This window comes from Notechis scutatus, chromosome 2 (genome assembly GCF_049901735.1).
Source record: "Notechis scutatus isolate UNSWTSFEM ecotype Mainland chromosome 2, rNotScu1.2, whole genome shotgun sequence".
In the NCBI taxonomy this organism is placed as follows: domain Eukaryota; kingdom Metazoa; phylum Chordata; class Lepidosauria; order Squamata; family Elapidae; genus Notechis; species Notechis scutatus.
Window position 1 is genome coordinate 213,663,083 of NC_142010.1, and position 15,084 is coordinate 213,678,166.

The window sequence follows — 15,084 nt, forward strand, 5'->3', positions numbered from 1 at the left end:
GGTTTTGAATGATAGTTCTTCCCTTTAGTCCCAAGATAAAAGCACATCATTTGGCTTTCATCTATAGCAGTATGCGTCACATGCTGACCATGCCCAGACCCAGTTTAGCGAAGGGGGGGAAATCTTGATATGTCATGTGATGCCATCGTGATGATGTGAGTTTGACATCTCTGATCTACAGTATATATTTATATATTTATCACCATAAATACCTAGTGTCTTACTGCTTCTCTTTTCTTTTACCTTGCATTACCTTGCATTCCACCATTATTAACTCATTAATGATGGTGGAAAGTATTCAGCATTATAAATGAGTTCACACAGCATATAAGTTATAATAAAATTTGTTCATTTTAAGGTATTAAACAAAATTATTCTTTTTGAAAATAAATTCATGGTTTGAGGAACCTAGACAAGGTTAGTCAGAAGCTTCCACGGGCACCTAAGTCAACTCCATCTAACCAGTTTAATTCCTAGACATTTTCTATAAACTTTTTTCCAGTACCTTCCTAACTTTTATCAATCCATCACTACATTCAGGCATCAGGGGTTGCCAGGTCCTGATCATCCCAATATGGCTGGAGGTGAGGGAAATAGGATGCTACCTATTTGAGAATCAGCACTGTGGCTGTAGCAGGGGTGGAATTCTACCTGGTCCGACCAGTTCTGTAGAACCGGTTGTTACGATTCTGTGCAGCTTGGAGCACCGGCAAATCGCACCACTGGCTGGCCCTGCCCCCCATGCACACCATCCAATTTGCCTGCGTTATGCCTTCGCCTAATTTGGTAAGTCGATATTTTTCCTCTTTTTTCCCCCACCATCAGCTGTTCTGACTACCAGCTGTGCTGACGTTTAGATTAGCTAAAAAGCAGGAAATCATTGGATTTCTTGCTTTCTAGATAACTTAAAAGTAGAGCTGAACCTTCCTTAGGACTGAAGCTTCTATTTTTCAGTGCAAACTCAGGCAGCAGATTGCAGAAAGGTAGATCTCTGAGTGAATCTGTGATTCCGTGAGCAACTCAATCTGCCTGCCTGCTTTGCCTGATTTTGGGTAAAAGTTGCTCTTTTTTTAATAAAAAATTCAATATTTACATAAATATTTACAATATTTACATACAAACCATGCCCAGCCAGTCACATGACCACCAAGCCATGCCCAGTCAGCAAGCCATGCCCACCCAGTCACATGACCAACAAGCCACACCCACAAATTAGGCCACACCCACAGAACCGGTTGTTAAGAAATTTGAATCCCACCCCTGGGCTGTGGCCCTAATAAATCAGTACTCTGCAATATCAGCAAAGGTGAATTCTGCAGATTTTCCCACATACTGAGGATTGCAAGACTCTTTTCCTCTCTGATTAAAGTTACATTCTAGAAAAGAGCAAATCTTCTGTGTTCCTCCTTTGTTTTTGTTTTTTTAATGAATGCAACCTCTTGGTCAGAATAGTTTCTTCTGTTCTTTTTTTTTTTTTTAAAGTTTGTGGGAAGTTTTTTATGCTGTCCCCTTCTTCCACTGCATCTTGATGTTTTTAGTATGCTGCACAGAGGCAAAAGGGACAAAAGCTATCTATCTCTACTTATCTATCATCTCACTACACACACACATAAACACACACACACACATGTATGCACACAAGCAACCGATAGCTTTTGCAGAATTCTACTTTATAGGATTGCAAATATATAATTATAGGATTGCAAATATATAATAGATAAGGCAAGTTGGCTTTTATCTTAAACAGCTAATTTATGCTGTGGATATTAAGAACAACTCACTCAGGGAGCAACATTCAGGTAGCAATTAATTAAGGGACTACTAATGTAAGTGCAGAGAGCCAAAAGTAAAGCTACTTTAAATCAACCTAATGAATTTATAATACACATTAAAAAAGGAAGAGAGGAGAGAAGGGTGAAAACAATGATTTGCAAGTATGCACTTTAGGACATGAAATAGTTCTACAATATTTACTTATGCTTTATTATGAGCAAAGACCAGCATAGCATAATACAATATAAAAAGTTTATAAATCATGATTAAGAGAAGGAAACATTCAAAATCAATTCACTCAAGATATAGTCCAAACTGTATCCACAGCAAGTACTAAAAAGCAAAATAAAAAAAGACAAAGATAAAAGAAAATATAATAAGCAAACACATCCTATACAGAAATAATATGGACAAAATGGAAATGACATTACCCTATACAATATATACTAGACCACATGTAAAACAGGAAAATACCAGTGCATGAAAGAAGTAAATCTACAAAAACTTGCTGAAAACAGAATATATGTATATATGTTAAATACAATTAATATTATTTCAAAAAGTTATTACAAGTAGCTTCAGAGAGAAAAAAAATCCAGTCAGAAGAAAAAAAAGTACAGATAGTCCTCTACTTACAACAGTTCATTTAGCGATGGTTCAAAGTTACAACAGCACTGAAAAATGTGACTTATGACCGTTTTCCACAGTTATAACCTTGCAGCATTCACATCATGTGATCAAAATTCAGAGGCTTGGCAAAATATGACCATTGCTGTGTCCCAAAGTTATGTAATCACCTTTTGCGATTTTTCTGACAAGCAAAGTCAGTGGGAAGCCATATTCACTTAACAACTGGGTTACTATATTATCAACTGCAGTGATTTACTTAAAAACTGTGGTAAGAAGTCATAAAATGGGGAAAAACTCACTTAACAAATGTCTCACTTAATAACAGAAATGTTGGGCTCAATTGTGTTCAAAAGTAGAGGACTACCTTTATTGGTAATATTTTGGAGGAACCAACATCTTTCTCATCTTACATGCCACCACACAAATTTTCACTACATTGTACATTATGGTAAAATTGTTGCAGGCAATAGGAGAGAGACACAGATGTATCTGGAATGACCTGGAAAATCCACTAGCTGTATATGGTCGATTCTTGATATATGGCTATATATATATCAGCTGGCAATATATATATGGCAAGCAAGTAGCATGCGCTCAGTTGTGTCAAGCTCTCCAACAATCAATTTGGACTGGAAATATTTTTAGGTCTCTTCTCAAACACTGTGAAGGAAGTTGCAGCAAAAGCATTTCTATGCCCTGAATAAACCAATTCCAATTCTATCATCAGAAAATCCCAGTTGCCAAGGAATTAAGGCTATCTACAACATATTGTTCATTTGCCAAGGGGAAGTTTCTCCCACTGTGACTTGATTATCCAATTTTACTTTCAAAAAGAATTATGCTATTTTTCTGCTTAGTGAATTGCTGCAATCAGACAAAAAAAAGATAGGCCAAACAACAACAGCAACAAATAACTCCATCAGTCATTTAGGTGATGTGTGATTCATAGCATATCTGAAGGGCAGGTTTGTGTGACTATTTGTCCCCTTTCAGATTTTCTGAATTTTTGCATATTTTTTCTACTAAATATGATCAGAGTTTCATGCAGGCGCAGCTGATGCCTATAGAGAATTTAGTTGAACAAATGATTAATTTTGGCTGTTGCTTCCTTCATTTGTCTCATAAAATGAAGTCTTCCAATAAAAAGTGATTATGCCTCAAATTCTCTAATTAGTTGACCATCTTTGGCTGCAATAAGTGCCAATTAAATTCTTCTCATAAGTGATCAACCTATCTTATCATTGGGTAGGAATTTTGGCCCATTCCTTCATAACTATCTGCTTTGACTCAATAATATCTGAAGGCTTTCTGACATAAACCTATTTGTTGCAGATCCTGCCAAAATATTTCTTTGAATTTAGATCTAGACTGGCTATCCCAAACAACAAATTTCTTATTTCTTTAGCCTTGTTTGTACATTTAGATTATTGCCTTTCTGTATGACTCCTTTCAGTTTAGCCTCAGAGGCCTATACAATTCTCTGATACAAAGCAAAATGAAGTCTTCTTTCGATGAAGGCAAGATGTTTGGGTAGCAACATATCCCTAAATTTTGTCAATGCCATCTTCATGCTTGATGGGTGATATGAGGTTCTTATTGTGGAATACAACATCTGGTTTTCCACAAACCAGATTACACCCATTCAATCCAAAGAGTTCCACTTTTCAATCATCTCTCTGTAGAAAATTCTACCACATAAACTATGTTGTCTGCCCTTCATGCTATTCTAGGAATCTCATTTTTATCCACATTTCTTTTGAAGATGGATTCATGAGCACCAACTTTAGATAAGGTGAGAAAATACCACCTGGATATCCTTCTGAGATTTTTGTGTCATCTTGCACAAGTTTATGCTGTTCATTTAGAGCAAGGGTGTCAAACTCGATTTCATTGAGGGCCACATCAGGGTTGTGTTTGACCTTGGGGAGCCAGGGTGGGCATGGCCTGCTTGATGTCACTGGTATCGGGGGCATCTGTGGTAGCCCAAGCGCTCTGCCAGCAAAAATGGGCTCACAAGCTCCGTTTTCAGCCATCACCACTGAAAGCAGAACCTGGAAGCCCTACAAGCTCTATTTTTACTGGCAGAGGCACCACAGGCCAGTCCTTTACTGTTTCCAGGACCACAAGCCATATCTAAGCCCTTCATGGGCTTAATCCAGCCCGCGGGCCTTGAGTTTGACATCCCTGATTTAGAGTAGTTTTATAATTGTTTGGGCAATTTTCAGGAGATCAGATATTTGGTTTTTACACATCTTTGAGCAATAGTAGAAGCATGAACATTCTGAAAAGCCAAAATAAATTATTGAATTGAGTTCAACTCTTGCTAATTACATGGGCAAATCCATCCTTTCTCCTCACAATAATATGTAAATAGTTTGTCACTTACACTATACTGATGACACTATTCTGATAGCTGAAAATCCAGATGTTTCACAAGTTCTAATAGTTAAAGTCAAGGAGCATAAATTAAAAAATGGAACTAAGATGAAGTAGAAAGAAGACTAAATTATGACAACAGGTACACCAACCAGCCTTGAAACTGACAATGAAGATATTGAAATGGTGAATAGTTTCTGACTTTTAGGATTGATTACATCTAAAAAGTAAAGGAACCAGCCATATGCCATTGACTTGGTAGAATAGAAATCCAACTTTTGGAAAATATGTTCAGATACTGATACATGTCTATAATTACAAAGATCAGAACTGTGTACGGCAGGGGTTGCCAACCTTTTGGACCTCAGGGACCACCAAACTCATACTTTTAAATCCCGAGGCCCACTAATACGATTTTTTTAAAAAAAGATAATATATTTAATATAATTTTTTTTTTGTTTATATTAAACATAAACATAAATGGGAATTCTGGGCCAGAGCAAAGGGAAAGGAAGGGCTTTTCTCATCCTTTGGGTTTGGGGGGATCCAAAGTCCTGGTGTTTTGTCTTTGTTAAGAGTAATGTGTAACTAGTATTTTTTCCCCTATACTTTCACACTTATGAAAGTTTGTCAGCAAGCACGAAATACCCATTTCCACTCCATTTTCATTCCAGTCATTACAGGAGAAACATTGAATGCACAGTACTATCTAACATTTTCCTGATATAGGTCACTCTGTAGCAGTCAAGCCATGCAAATCCCCCCACTCATGAATTTAATTCCCCAGCAACGATGGATCACTCCCTCCTCTCCTCTTTCTCTCTGTCATCCTTCCACCCCCACCCACCCACCTTGTGGCTGGAAAGACACAGAGACATGCAAATTCCCCCACCCCACCCATGAATTCCCCAGCAGCGTTGGATCGCTCACACACACACAGATCCCTCACACACCCCACCTCCTCCAAGGCAGCCCCATTCCTAGCCTGCTTTGAGGTCCGTTCTTAGAGGGGGGGAGGGAGATCGGTCTAACCTGGAGGCTGGTGATTTTCTTTCTCTTTCTCTCTCTCCCTCACACACTCCCACCTCCTCCAAGGCAGCCACATTCCTAGCCTGCTTTGAGTTCTGTTCTCAGGCTGCACGCAAGGAAAGCAGTAGAAGCCTTTCTTTCTCTCCCCCAAACTCCACCAGAAATGAGTCTTTGCAGCCTCTTGGAACAGGATGCCTTGCAGGATCCCAAAGACTCATTTCTGGCAGAGTTTGGGGGATAGAAAAAAAGCAGTCAAAAGCAGAAGACGAAAGAAGTGGAAAGAAGCAACCCGGTGGCCAGGCAAGTTCCCCCCTCCCCTCACTACCATGTGTTGTTCCTAATGCAAGTCATGCAAGCCTTGTGTTCCCCCGCAGCCTGGATTAATTGCTTTGGGGGGGGTGCTTTAGGGTGGCATTTTTCTGCGGAACACCAAAATTTTCTTGCGGACCACCAGTTGGCGACCACTGGTGTACAGAATGGTTTTAGAATAGAATAGAATAGAATAGAATAGAATAGAATAGAATAGAATAGAATAGAATAGAATAGAATAGAATAGGAATAACAGAGTTGGAAGGGACCTTGAAGGTTTTCTAGTCCAACCCCCTGCCTAGGCAGGAAACCCTACACCACTTCAGACAAATGGTTATCCAACATCTTTTTAAAACGGGGTGGGCAAACTTTTTGGCTCGGGGCCGCATTGACTTTTAAAATTTGACAGACGGGCCGGGTCAGCACAAGATTTTTGGGAATCGCCCCCCACCCTTCCCCCTTTTCTCCTCCTTCCCCTCCCTCGGAGGCCCCTGAGTCAGGAGTTGCTACCGCCGGCGGGGCTCAGCTGCTCCAGTCCCGCGTTGCCTCGGGAAGGAAAAGGCAAAAAGGAAGAGCCGCGGTGGCGCTTTAACGGCAGCAGCGGCACTGGAGGCTCAGGCTCAGCGGCTCCTGATTTTGCCTTTTCCTTCCCAAGGCAACGCGGGACTGGAGCCGCGTGGAGCTGGCGCAACTCCTGACAGCCCCAGCCGGACACCTGAGTGGAGCCCGGGCGGAACTGCCTGTTGCTGCTGTGGGCACTGCTGCGGGCGTCTGGCTGCCCAAGTAAAGAACCACACCAGCTCGATTTTTGGCGCGCGGCGCGGGTTTCTTTGGCCAGCCCGATTTTTTTTCAGAGGGAATTTTTTTCCAGAGGCGGGCCGTATTAAAAGACCAACAGGCCGGATGTGGCCCGCGGGTAAAGATGTGGCCCGCAAGTAAAGAACCACACCAGCTCGATTTTTTGGCGCGTGGCGGGTTTCTTTTGGCCAGCCCCGATTTTTTTTCAGAGGGAATTTTTTTTCAGAGGCGGGCCGTATTAAAAGACCAACAGGCCGGATGTGGCCCGCGGGCCGTAGTTTGCCCACCCCTGTTTTAAAAAATTCCAGTGTTGGAACATTTACAACTTCTGTAGGCAAATTGTTCCACTGATGAATTGTTCTGTCAGGAAATTTCTCCTTAGTTCTAAATTGCTTCTCTCCTTGATTAGTTTTCACCCATTGCTTCTTGTCCTGCCCTCAGGTCCTTTGGAGAATAACTTGACTCCCTTTTCTTTGTGGCAGCACCTGAGATACTGAAACACTGCTATCATGTCTCCTCAGTGGTGGGATTCAAATTGTTTTACTACCGGTTTTGTGGGTGTGGCTTGGTGGGCATGGCCATGTGACAGGGTGGGCGTGGCTGTTTTTGCTTTTTTGCAGCCCCCACCCAGTTTTGGGGGCCTTCTGGGCCTCAGAGGAGCCTCTGGGGGGGGGCATTTTTGCTCCCCTAAGGCTCCTCTGAGTCTCAGGAAGAAAAAAAACAGAGCCTGGAAGGGGCACGCAGCATCCCTCCACGCTCCATTCTGGCAGCTTCTTGGCCTCAGAAGAGCTTCGGGGGGGTGGGGCATTTTTGCTCCCCAAGACTTCTCTGAAGCTCAGAAAGGCAAAAAATGGAGGGGGGACTGAGCCATTTTTTGCCTTCCTGGGCCTCAGCAAAGGGAAACCCGGCACAGCTGATCTATGTACAGCTGATTGTCGGGAGGGGGAAAAAAGAAATACATACCTTAGGCGAACATCAGGCGGGCAGGGTGAGTGAGCATCGGGCGGGAGGGCAACTGGGTCAGTGGTGTGGCCAGCCAGAACTTACTACCGGTTCGGCAACCCATGCCAAATTCTTGCTACCGTTTTGCCCGATCTGGAGCAAACCGGCTGAATACCACCACTGTGTCTTTCCTAGTCCTTCTTTTCATTAGACTAGACATACCCAGTTCCTGAAACTGTTCTTCATATGTTTTAGTCTCCAGTCCCCTAATCATCTTTGTTGCTCTTTGTTTTTCTTGGAACAGTCATGGAAGTAAAAGTTGTCCTTTGAAGAAGCGGATAAAAGAGTATTGGCACTTTTAGGCTTTGGTTGGTGTTGGAGAAGATTATGGATATCCAAGAAAACAAACAATGGATCACTGAACAAATAAATCCATAATTCTTATTTAAGGAGCAAAAGTTCAGATTATCATACATTATGGTGAAGGTGTAGGTCTCTGAAGAAGTCTATAAGGCTGGGAAATCAGCAGCAAGAAATGTGTAACATTGAAAAACCTGAAGACAAATTGAATCAATCAATTTGTTGTACCATCTTCTGGGTTGTTTGTTTATTTAACTTCTTAATCTAGTTTATAGCCATGGGAATTCCTAATAATACTATAAAGGTTTGATCTTACTTAGTTTTTCTGAAATCTGGTTCTGATACTTGCTGTGACACCAAAATTCTTCAGGCATCCCAAATTAAGTACTTGGGAAATTCTAATGTTTTTTAAACTTTTAAAGCACAGTACTTTTATGCAAGGCATCTGAAAGTTTATTCTGGTAGTTTAAAAAAGTATCTCTTCTTCTCCCTACTTTGCATCCATCCGAAAATGGATTTGAGAGCTCAAAAAGTGTTTTATGGCAATTTGCTCTTTTTTGCTCCTGTTCAGATCACTCATCCACCAGGCACTGGATGATAACTTCAGCAGCATTACCTGATCAGACCAAGGGAAAAATATGTTGATAATAGAATATTATCAACATACTGATGATTTTGTGCCCTGTGCTGACAAAATGAACTAACATATGACTTCATATAAATGTTAAATAACAGTGGCGAGAAGGTGGAACACTAGGACACCCAACACAACAGGAGCTTCAGATTCAAATTCTCCCCTCCTCCAAAATCAACTGGAACCAGCATCAGTGAAAAGAAGAAGACTACTGAAGAATATTGCCTCTCACTCGCAGCTCCTCAGCCAGCCCAGATGCATAAGCAAGACTGATAGTATTGAAAACCACAGAGAAATCAGTGGGGGCCAGGTTGAAGGCTGTCAACCATCTCACTGGTTGAGACAGCAAAGGAGACTCCTAGGACATCATTTTTACCAAGAGTATAACTTTACTGAAAATTCCATGTGGGTACAGAAGTGGAAAAGCCAATTCTAACATGTTTGCATGCAAACAGCATAAGAAAACTTCCCCTTTTCCCCTGGTCCTTACACTGTCTTTTTGTCTAGCCAATCGGTTACGCTCATGTTGTTTTGGGAACAGTCTCTCCACCTCAGACTTTCCCAGCTCTCCAGACCTTGGAGAGCTGGATCTGTCTTAAGCTTCAAATTGGCACACTTGCATTCCTTTATCCTCCCGCTTTCCTGCTTGCATTCTAATGCATTCTTCCTCCCTCCCATTGCTGATATCTGGTTGTGAGCAGGGCTTACACAGAGAGCCAACTATGACAGATGCACTAATGTAACTCCAAGCCTGATAAAAGTCATGACGTGCAATCAAAGCCATCCTAATTCTATGAGAAGGTCTGAATTCTGATGGAAAAATCCAGTTTATGACAAAATAGTTCAAGTTTCTTGGAAATCTGCATGATGTGCACTTGGAATTCTTTTCATTGGTGTGCAACTGATCATTTTAAACCAGTTTATCTAGGCCTCAGTTTAAAAGTGAATAATTTAGATTTAGCTCTGTAAGTTTACATTACATGTTGTAAATGGATGTGTTACAGTTGTGCCTTAATGTAATCTATTTATAGTTTACCTGTTTAGCTACTTTAAGTCCTTACTTGAAAAAGTTAGATCGTGGTTTGTGTGACCCAATTGTTTTTGCAAGAAAGAAATAAAAATACAAATTCAACTATCAGCTGAAATAGATTATATGTATTGAATAAAAACATTGAATAAAAAAGTAGAAAAACAGCAAACACAGTATCTAATATATTAATGTGTTTATACATAATGCCAAAATAGAAATAAAAAGTAGTGGAATATATAATCAAGCTGATGGCTAAAATTAGATCAGTTTGCTTGGCAGTCTTATTCTTTGCCTTTCTATTGAGAAAGAGCCAATTCAAACAATGAGAGAGAATACATACCAAAAATCTATTGCTACAAATTGGGAGAGAAATTATTTTTCCAATGCTCTATAATAATTCTTTTAATTTCTTGCCATTTGACTTATTATTGATACATAAAAATAGATTTCATATGCTAAAGATAAGAAAACAGATGCATGTTTAACAAACAGCAATAATTTAAAATCATTTTAAAAACTTTATGAATTTCTCCTCAAAATTAATTAATAGAGAAGGCCAGATTCATGTCAATAATTGTCCTGGAACTATACTATAATTCAAGCTACATGGAATCTGTAGCTAATAACACTTAGCAATAGCACTGAGACTTATAAATCACTTCACAGTGCTTTACAGCCCTTTCTAAGCAGTTTACAGAATCAGCATATTACCCCCAACAATCTGGGTCCTCATTTTACTGGCCTTGGAAGAAAGGCTGAGTCAACCTTGAGCTGGTGAGAATTAAACTGGTGACAGTCAGCAGAATTAACCTGCAATACTGCATTCTAACCACTGCACCACACTAGCTCTAAATAATAGTTATTTAATATTCACTACTGAATATTAAAATTCATTTTAAATGAATTTTAAAATTAATAGGGTCCTCAAATTATAATGGCAATTGGAACTGAATTGCCATCATTAATTGAAGTGGTCATAAAGTGTGATATCACATGACTATGTCTGTCAGTGATGGCAATTCCAAACGTCTTCTATCTTGTCATTAAGCAAGGATCACAAAGGTCATTAAGTTACTTCCTGGTAGCTTCCTCATTGAACTTGGCTGTGGGAGTTTGTAAGGGAATGTAGGAAATTGTGATCACATGGCCAAGGTACAGTGCAACAACTGGAACTATATCACCAGGGGTGGGATATGATAGGGTTAACTATCGGTTCGGGATTGACGAGCTTCCCTGCACGCTGTCAGCCGTGTAAATCGTCACCAGCATGCTGTGTGCAGAGACGCAGCCTTTGAAACAGCCCTCTTTTCCTGCTTTATTAACTGCAGCTGTGCCTCGTTTGGCAGCTGAAGTTGAAAAATCAGGAAATAAAGATCAGGTAAGAGCCCGGTGGGCAGGTGGGCAAAAACATCAGCAGACATAGAACCGGTTCTATGTCTGCTGCTCTTCAGAGCTACCAGTTCTACAGAGGTGGACAGAACCGGTAGAAACCCACCCCTGTATATCACACTTTGTAACTAAATTTTGAAAGTGAATAGCATGTTTGTGTTTCCACTAATGTGACTACCACCCAGTTGCTTTGTTCTTGGTGCTATTTTTTCCTCATCATTATCACAAGGAAACATCTGGTTTTCTTCATAATTTGCAGTTCGATTCAATATGAACTTAAGAGCTTCTTTGGATACAAAACTGAAACATGCCACTGTTGAAAGGCTGGAAAATGCCTTTCTTCTGAGGGTTCGGTTTTCCTGCTGGGAGAACTCCAGTGCAAGGATTCAGACAACTGCTTGGAAGCTGGTTCTTTTTATTTTTCAGGAAGGCGAGAGATAGTAAGAAGTCTGCGTTCCTGGGGCTAGCTCTCTTTGTATAATAAACCCCTGATTTTTATACTTTTTCTCCTTTTGTGTGTGAGTGCTTGTGTTTGTATTTCTTAATGTTTTAAATCCTGTCAGGGGTTATCTTCATTTCCGCCGGAGGGTAAACTCCGTGGGGTGCAGAAGGCAAACTTTGCAGGGTAGTTTGATTGGATTATCAGTTTCCTAATGTTTTCTTATATTTGTTTTGTGGCAATCTCCTGTCTGCTATGGAATTTATTTCGTGTCTTTTGTCTATTTGTTTTGCTGATTTGGCATGACCTGTTGTTTGTAAGGGATTTCTTTTTCTTGTTTCCCTAGCTTTCTTAATTACTTGGCTTTTGTCTAGGGGGCTTCTTTCAATACCTTTTATTAAATCTCTTTTCCTATGCAAGTTTGTTTTATGGCTGGCCTGATGTTCCCTTTGGGCTTTTCCTGCTTGGGTGTCACCACTGTCCTCATGAAGTTCCCTTTCCACACCACAAAAAGGCTATAACTTCCTGTGTTATTCTGATAACATAGGTTTGATTATATATAATTAAAAAGTCAACACACACACACTCACACACACACACAATGTCTCAGGGGATAGTTTTGTCTTCCATTAACCCACTGTGAAAACATTAAGCAATTCTCTTCCTTAACATCTCCTCCAAACCCTGTTATTTGTTCAAAATATACAGGAATAGATCTGATTGAGATACCATATGCTTTTGTACTCTATCACCAGATAATGTAACATGTCCAACACTCTAGCAAAAGAAGACAGAAAGCAGTCAGCATTTTATTGACTTGCAGGCAGCATTCAGAAGAATGTGGATATTGTTTTTCCCAGCACTTTGAAATGTTACCATCCTAAATGGTCAAAGTTTACTTCATTTTACATTAAATTAAGCTCAAGAGAAAGAACGTAAATCACATGCTCACCAAGTCTTCTTCTGACAAGCCTTTGTTACCATGGAAACATTTTTTTTCCCACAGGCATCAATCAATGAGCCTGTGGAAAACAAAAGATTATAGTGCACCAATTATACTTCAGCCAAATTAGAGAGGAGAAAACTGATAGAAAATAAGATAGGAAGAACAAAATGTAACAAGAACTTTGCAGAGGAAAGGAAAGAAAATTAACGATGTTAATTTTAAAACCTAGAATTTTGAGGCACACACAAATACGCGTGCGCACACACACACACAAAAACACACAGAAGCAGTTAAACATGAGTGATAGGAATATTTTTGTACTATTTATCCAAGATCGAACTGGCTGAAAATGCCTGTTAGCTCCCTACTTGCCTCCCAAATAATACCTATTGATTCATATTTTTAAGATAAAATGTTTTGGAGAAGCTGCTACATTTCCTTATTTAAGCTTTGCCATTTGTAAGATAATGATATTTCTATGCCTAAAAGAGAGCCCTGAGTAGAATATTCAAGATGCTTTGTGCTGATGCATTGGAATGACTGTCATTCTTTGAGGAGCTGGCAATGTGACAGACAAGTTAAGGCCAAGCTTAATGTAAGACTATGAGCCTTTAAAAAGGAAAAGACATCCTGCCTGTCAAGACAGCCTGGCTGGGTATTCAGCAAAACAGTCCAGACAATGACCCTGAGCAGCACACAGTGGGGGTCACGATTACATGCCCCTTTGCTTGGAGTCATAGCTTCAGGCAAACAATAGACATTGTTCACACTCCATTGTTCAAGAGCATTTGAAACATTCTGGGGAGGGGGGGAAATCAGTGTTAAAACACAGCTGGAACATTCCGCTATTCTTTCAGGAAATTAATAGTATCAACTTTTTATATCCTGTTCTTTCTTCAGTAATGCTGCATTTTAACTGAAGAAATAACTATATTCTCCAGGATAGGCTAAGATATGATAAATAGATTGATACAGAGTGATTCCAGTTTTTTTTCCTGGTCAAAACTAAATAGGTTGGTAATTCTTACAATGGCTTTATTGCATTTATTCTTTATTGCTCTAACAAGCTTTCTAGCAAAAGCATTTGGGAACATTTCAATATTAATAACTGGAGTGATCTAATATGATGTTGCTGGATGTAATGGACTTCTATATGACTTCTTTTGGGTATGCTAGTGTTCCTACCATTCATGAACCTTTGAAGACTACACAGTAGCATATACTAACCAGCTAGCAGCTATCTGCCTTCTACACTAGGCATGTCCAACCCATGGCCTGCAAGCTACATACTGCCTTGGACGGCTAGCCTCATAATATTGTAAACTTGTGTGATTTTATATACATCACACAATAAGGGCAATTCCACTTCACTCAATGGGGCCCAGGCAAGCCAAAAGTTAAACACTTACACAAAGAGAGAAAACTTGTGTTGCAAAGCAACCTTTTTTTTGCTATATTCCCCATCACTGTTTCCAGTAATGCATTTGAGCTCTAGAGGTGTATTAGAAACTAATTAGAAGTGGTAGATAATTATAGTTTAGTTATTGTTTTGACGTGGCCCAGAAACATAGGAACCAAAACAAATGTTAGAAAATTTCTTCTGAGTTAATGCTGGAGGTGAAATGTGACCTCAGAAGCTAGAAAGGGCAATAGGTGCTTCAATATTTATAGTAAACTTGGTTAACTGATTGGTTTTGTTGTGGTTTGGGGGAGTTTGGAAGTTTTTTTTATGTGCAAAGATATATCTGCCAATATTTCAGAATCTAAACAGGAACATGATTAGTCTGAAAGTTAAGCAAGCATTGACCTATTTAGTACATGGATGGAAGATTTTCAAAGAATAGGACGGAGGGTAGATTGAAAAGTCAGAGAAAGTAGCAGAAGACGACAGCAATGGCAAACCACTTCCAAACAATGCCCAGAAAACTGCATGATTGGGTTTGTGTAGACCAGAAAAAGCATAATTCAAACTCACCAAACTTTCTCCAGAAGCCGTCTTTGATTTCTTACAACCCACTAGGATGTTGGAAAGGAGGCCAGCAGCATAAGTGTGAAAAGTGAAAAGTATAGTCCCACCTCTGGTAGGGCAGAAGAATCCATGAACAAGTTTAAAATGAGTAGGATTCAAAAGGGGTGTGTGGATGTGGGGGGGGGGGGAACCTTTCCCACAGGATCACAATGGGGAAAGTAGTTGGGGAATGTCTCAAAATGCTGCAAATTGCTCAATTCATTCAAAATAAGTTCCATTAAGAATCAAAACAGCAAATGTATTTCTTAGAGCAATTAGGTATTTTGGAGCTAAAACTTTCCTTTTGTTCAAAGCATTTAAGCACACACACACAGAGAGAGAGGGGGGGGGAAATAAGTGAAGTGTTAGTTGTTAGGCCTGCTCACCGTGGCCATCATCATAAAGTATTTATCTAAAGATA